The sequence below is a fragment of the Phoca vitulina genome, unplaced genomic scaffold (genome assembly GCF_004348235.1).
Source record: "Phoca vitulina isolate PV1807 unplaced genomic scaffold, GSC_HSeal_1.0 scaffold4, whole genome shotgun sequence".
Classification (NCBI taxonomy): domain Eukaryota; kingdom Metazoa; phylum Chordata; class Mammalia; order Carnivora; family Phocidae; genus Phoca; species Phoca vitulina.
The window spans coordinates 43,698,791-43,705,505 of NW_022589707.1; the positions used below are offsets into that span (position 1 = coordinate 43,698,791).

The 6,715-nt window shown below is 37.6% G+C and overlaps 1 pseudogene; it reads left to right on the forward strand.

The window, feature by feature from the left end:
* The first annotated feature begins 1,453 nt into the window (after positions 1–1,453).
* LOC116630501 lies at positions 1,454–1,925 on the forward strand (annotated as a pseudogene).
* The last annotated feature ends 4,790 nt before the right edge of the window (positions 1,926–6,715 follow it).

Consider the following 6,715-nt stretch of genomic DNA (forward strand, 5'->3'; position numbering starts at 1 on the left):
TTAAAAAATAAATAAATAAAAACGGATGATGTAGGAAAAAGAGGGCTTGCCACACAGGGCCACAGAAAGAACACTAGCTTTTGGTCAGGAAACAGAAGCAGAAGTGAGGGGAGAGCCTAGGCCAGAAGACTTTACTGGAGTTCCCTGGCAGAGGCAAGGCAGGGCAGGATAAACAGTTTAGGATTGGCTAGTTTGAATAATTTCAGTGGACTCTGGGCTATAGGGATAGTCTCTAGCTGTCTGGCACCTGGTCCTGGGATGATTAAGGCAGAGAAATATTGCCTCCTTGGGTGCACAGAACAGATCGGGAGATAGGACTCTGGATTTGTTAGTTTATATTACAAAGGCATGCTCATGGTTGAGTCTTTTGCTATGTCTAAGAACTGACTAGCCATGGAGGGACTAGAGAGGTTTTTTAAGATGTCAAAAGATCTTGGGACGCCTGGGTGGCTCAGTCAGTTAGGCGTCTGCCTTTGGCTCAGGTCATGATCCTGGGGTCCTGGGATCAAGTCCCACATCAGGCTCCCTGCTCAGTGGGGAGTCTGCTTCTCCCTCTGCCTGCAGCTCCCCCTGCTTGTGTTCCCTCTCTCTCTCTGATAAATAAATAAATATTTTTTAAAAATGTCAAAACATCTTAATGTACAGAAAATTAAAAACATGATTAATACACAAACACAACTAAAATGCCTGGACATCATATACAAAACTAACATAAAAGACCCTGAAAGGTGGAGAGAAGAAAGCAGATTGGCAAAGGACCTCAGGACCCAAGGACCAAACTTGTGGTGATTTTCCTGGGTTTTCCTTTTGCCCCATTTATTGCAGACTTGGAGCTGGCATCTGGAAATGCCAACAACAGGAGCAGACAAAAAAAAGTCCCAACAAAACCCTGCTCTTTCTAGTAAAAGGATCAGGAAAAGGACAGTCTAGCAAGACAAAAACTTTTAGACAGTAACTACTTCACTCCAGCCAAACACGACAGAAACAACACTGTGACTCTACCCCACCCACACCAGCAAAAGCCAAGAAGGAGCCTAGACTTCCAACCTCACAAGGCTATAACAAGGCAGCTTACCTTTCCCTCTGGGGTGGTGCCAGAGGAGGCCAAGTGGGGACTCAGGGCTTTTACCCCACTGGCCAGTATTGAGGCCCACTCTTTCTGCAATGCCAGTGGAGACCACCTAGGGAGCAGGAACTCCCATTCCCATGCAGCAGTAACAAGAAGTACCCCCTTCTCCCAGGGTAGACAACTTAAGTCCTAATATGTCAATAATCACATTAAATGCAAGCAATCTAAAAAATAAAATAATAAAAAATATAAATGCAAGCAATCTAAACGCACAAATTAAAAGACAGAGATAGAGTATATTAAAAACCATAATCCAATGTATGCTGCCTATAAGAAACTCATTTCAAATATAAAAATAAAGGCAAGTAGTGCCCTTTTACAAAGATGGTGCTGAAGGCTAAGAAGGAAGCCCCTACCACTCCCAGAGCTGAACCCAAAGCAAAGGCTTTGAAGGCCAAGAAAGTGGTGCTGAAAGGCATCTACAGTCACACAAAAAAAGAAGATCCGCACGTCACCTACATTCCGACAACCCAAGACACTGCGTCTGTGGAGGCAGCCCAAATATCCTCGAAAGAGCACCCCCAGGGGAAACAAGCTTGATCACTATGCCATCATCAAGTTCCCCCTGACAACTGCGTCAGCCATGAAGAAAAGAGAAGACAACAACACACTTGTGTTCATTGTGGATGTCAAGGCCAATAAGCACCAGATCAAACAGGCTGTGAAGAAGCTCTACAACATTGACATGGCCAAGGTCAACACCTTGATCAGGCCTGATGGAGAGAAGAAGGCATATGTTCAACTGGCTCCTGACTACGATGCTTTGGATGTTGCCAACAAAATTGGAATCATCTAAACTGAGTCCAGCTGGCTAAATCTAAATATAAATTTTTTCACCAAAAAAAAAAAAATTAAATAAATAAAGGCAAGTATGGAAAAAGATAGGCCATGAAAACATTAATCAAAAGAAAGCAGGAGGGGCTATATTAATACCAGATAAAGTCAATTTCAAAGCAAAGAAAATTACCAGAGACAGAGAGGGATATCATATAATGATAAAAGGGTCAACCTATCAAGAAGACATAGTAATCCTAAGTATGTAGGCACCAAACAACAGATCTATAAACTATATGAAACAACAGTTGACAGGACTGAGAGGAGAAACAGACAAATTCACAATTACAGTTGGAGACTTCACTATGCCTTTCAGCACAGATAGGATAACCAGACAGAGAATCAGTATGGATATAGAAGAGTCCTAACAACATTATCAAGCAACAGGATTGAAGCAACATTTACAAGATACTCCACCCAACAACAGCAGTATCCAAGGGACATATGCAAAGATAGATAATATCTTGGATCATAAAACAAATCTTAACAAATTTAAAATAGTTGAAATCATACAGAGTGTGTTTTTTGAACACACTGGAATCAAAATAGAAATCAATAAGAAAGATAGCAGGAAAATACTCTAAATACTTGAAAACTAAATACACATTTTTAAGTAATCCATGGGATAGATGAAGTCTCAAGAGAAATTTTTAAAAATACATTGAATGAATGAAAATGAAAATACAACATGTAAAAATTTGTGGGACATAGCTAAAGCAGTATGGAGAGGGAAGTTTTCAATACTAAAAACATGCATTAAAAAAAAAAAGGAAAAGTCTCAAATACATTATATAAGTTCCCACCTCAGGAATGTAGAAAAAGGAAAGCAAAAGAAGCCCAAAGAAAGCAGAAAGAATAAAATAACGGATTAGAGTAGAAATTGAGGACACTGAAAATTAAAAAATAGTGAAAAATCAATGAAACAAAAAAATCAATGAATCAATGAAAGAACTGGTTCTTTGAAGAGATCCATAAGATTGACAAACTTTTTGCAAAAAATTGACCAAAAGAGAGAAAAAACCAATTACCAATCTCAGGAAGGAAACAGGGGATAGGACTATAGATCTTGCACAAATCTAAAGGATAATAAGGGAATCTATGAGCAACTGTTCACACATAAATTTGACAACTTAGACAAAATTAACCAATTCCTCAAAAACCACAAACTACTGTAACTTACCCAACATGAAGTTGATAATTTGAATAGTTCTATACTTACTAAGGAAATGAACTGTAATTTTAAAACCCCCTAAGACAAAATCTCTAGGCCTAAATGGTTTCACTGGAGAATTTTGCCATAGGTGGAAAGAATAATTAACAATCAATTCTACATAATCTCTTTCAGAAAATAGGAGGAAAAACATTTGAATTCATTTTTTAAAGCTGGTATGACTTCAATATCAAAACCAAAGATAGCATAAAAAAAGGAAAATTATAGACCAATATCCCTCATGAATACAGACACAAAAATCCTTAACAAAACATCATTAGCAAATAGAATTTAGCAACATATGAAAGAATTATATACCATGACCAAGTGAGATTTATTGTAGGGCACAAGGCTGATTCAATATTTTAAATTAAATCGATGTAATCCACTATATTAACAGGCTAATGAAGAAAAATCACATGATCACATCCCTCAGTATAGAAATGTATTCCATGCCATTGATGATAAAAAATAAAAAACCTCTCAGAAAAATTGGAATAGAAGAGAACTACATCAACATGACAAGGAGTACTTACCAAAAAAATCCACAGCTAACATTATACTTAATGGTGAAAAGCTGAATGCTTTCTCCCTATGTTCAGGAGCTAAATAAAGATGTCTGCACTCACCACTCTTATTCAGCATAGTGCTGGAAATTCTAGCTAGTGCAGTAAGGCAAGGGAAGGAAACAGAAGTTGTACAAATGGAAAGAAAAAACTGGTACTATTTGCAGGTGACATGGCAGTCTACTTAGAACATCCCAAGGAATCTACAAAAACAACTTCCTAGAACTAATAAGTGAGTTCGGCAATGTTGCAAGATACAAGATAAGCATTCAGGAATCAACTGTATTTCAATCTACTACCAATGAATCTGTGGACACTGAAATTTAAATTCCAATACCATTTATAACTGCTCAAAAACAAAAATAAAATACTTAGCCATAAATCTAAGAAAACATGTTTAGGACTTGTAAGGTAAAGACTACAAAATGCTGATTAAAAAAATTAAAAAAAAATAGATGGACAGTTGTATGGTGTTTACAGATTGGAAGACTCAGCATATTAAAAATATCAGTTCTCCCCAAATTAACATACAGGTTTTACCCAATTTCTACCAAAACTGAGTAAGATTCTTTTGTAGATATAGACAAGATTGTTCAAAAATTTATATGAAAAATTAAAAAAAATAGAAGAGTTAAAATAATTTTGAAAAAGAAGAATAAAGTGGGAGGAACCAATCTACCTGATTTCAAGACTGGTTAGATAGCTTCTTGAATCAAGACTATGTGGTACCAGTAAAGGGATAAACACATAGATTGATGGAACAGAATAGAGAACCCAGAATACATTCACACAAATATATTCAAATGACTTTTGACAGATGTACAAAAGCAATTCAATGGAAGAAAAATGGATGTTTCAAAAAATGGAGCAATTGGACATCCATAAGCAAAAAAAAAAAAAAAAAAAAATGAGCCTCACCATAAACCTCAGTCCTTACACAAAAATTAATTCAAAACGGACAACAGACTTAAATGGGAAACATAAAATTATGGTTAAAAAAGAATAGGAGAAAACCTTTAAGCTCTTGGGCCAGACAAAGAGTCATAGACTTGACCCCAAAAGTATAATCCATGAAAGGAAAATTGATAAATTGGATTTTATCAAAATTAAAAAGTTCTGCTTCGTGAAAGACTATTAAAAGACGAAAGACAAGCAACAGATGGGGAACATATTTGTGAACCATATATCTGACAAAGGAATAGGATCTAGAATATATAAAGTACTCTCAAAACTCAAGAGTTAAAAAATCAACAAATCAATCAGAACATGGGCAAAAGACATGAAGAGACATTTCTCTGAAGAAGATATATAGGTGGCCAATAGACATACGGAAAGATGTTCACCATTGTTAGCTATTAAAATGTCATTAAACCACAATGAAGGGGCACCTGGGTGGCTCTGCCTGCCACTCCCCCTACTTGTGCTCTCTCTCTCTCTGACAAGTGAATAAATAAAAATCTTAAAAAAAAACAACAACCCACAATGAAATGTCTGTATGTACCTATCAGAATGGCTAAAATAAAAAAACAGTGACACCACCAAATTCTGGCTAGGATGCAGAGAGGTTAAATTACTCCTACTTTTGCTAGTGGGAATGTACCCTGGTACAGCCACCCTGGAAAACAGTAATGCAGTTTCTTAAAAAACTAAATATGTAACTACCTTGTGATCTATTAATTGTCCTCCTGTGCATTTATCCCAGCAAAATGAAGACATATAAAAACTTGTCCATGAGTGTTTGTAGAAGCTTTATTTGCAGAAGCCCGAAATTGCAAACACCAGATGTCCTTCAATGGTGACAGTTTAAATGGCAGTCCATCCTACCACGGAGTATTACTGAGCAATAAAAAGAAATAAACCACAGATTGCACACAGCAAAGTGAATGACTCTTCAGAGAATTATGCTGAGTGACAAAAGGCAATCCCCCAAAGCTACACAGTGTATGATTCCATTTATGTAACATTCTTGAAATGGCCAAACTATAAAAGTCAATTATAGAATAGTGCTTGCCAGAAGTTGAAGATGGAGGGGGAGCAGGCAAAGGTGAGTGGGAAGTGAGTGTCGCTATTAAAAGCAACATGAGGGATCTTTGTGGGCACTGAAATGTTTACCTTGACTTTCTCTAAGACTATCCTGGTTGTGATAACATTCAATAGATTTACAAGATGTCACCATTTGGGGGAAACTGGGTAAAGCGTATGTAGGACCTCTGTATTATTTCTTAAAACTACATGTGAATTGACATTTATTTCTCAGAATAAAAGGCTTAACTCTAAAAATTATTTCTTTACTTCCTGTTGCTTGTAAAATAAAAGGCAAACTTCTTATTGTGGCCTGCAGGGGTTCATTTGATCCTGTCCTCTGCCTAATCCTCCAACCCTTTGTCACAGTGCTTTTGTTTTTCTCTAACTTTAGTCACATGACTGCTTTACTCTTCCTTTAGCTTCTTCAAGCTCTTCTCTACCCCTGGTCTTAGCCTTTGCTATTTCCTCTGCCTGTGAATGCTCTCCTCCCAGCTCTTTGCATGGCTCCTCATTCTGATTCTATAGGTCTCAGCTCAAACTCCACCAGCTCGGAAGAGCTGTCCCTCACCTGCAGAGCACATACGCCCAGACCCACAGTGAGAGACAGCACTTAAGCCCTGCAGCTGGGCTGAATCACAGCACCTGCACCTAATGGCTCTAAGACCTGGGCACCATGCTTAACATCTCTGTGTCCCCAGCTCTAAAATGGGCCCACCCAATTAGGTCTCCCTTCAGAAAGTTGTTACTAAGATTAACTTGGTTAACACAGGCAAATCACTTAAATTAGTACCCGGGATGCAACAAAGCCCACATACGTGTTATTTGTTATTATCTAAAAAAACCTCCTAAAATCTCACTGGTTTTCAAAGTGCAATCCCTGGAGCAGCAGTGTCCCATTAACTTGTGAGAAATGCATATTTTCAGGCCCTGCCTCAGATCACCGAAGCACCT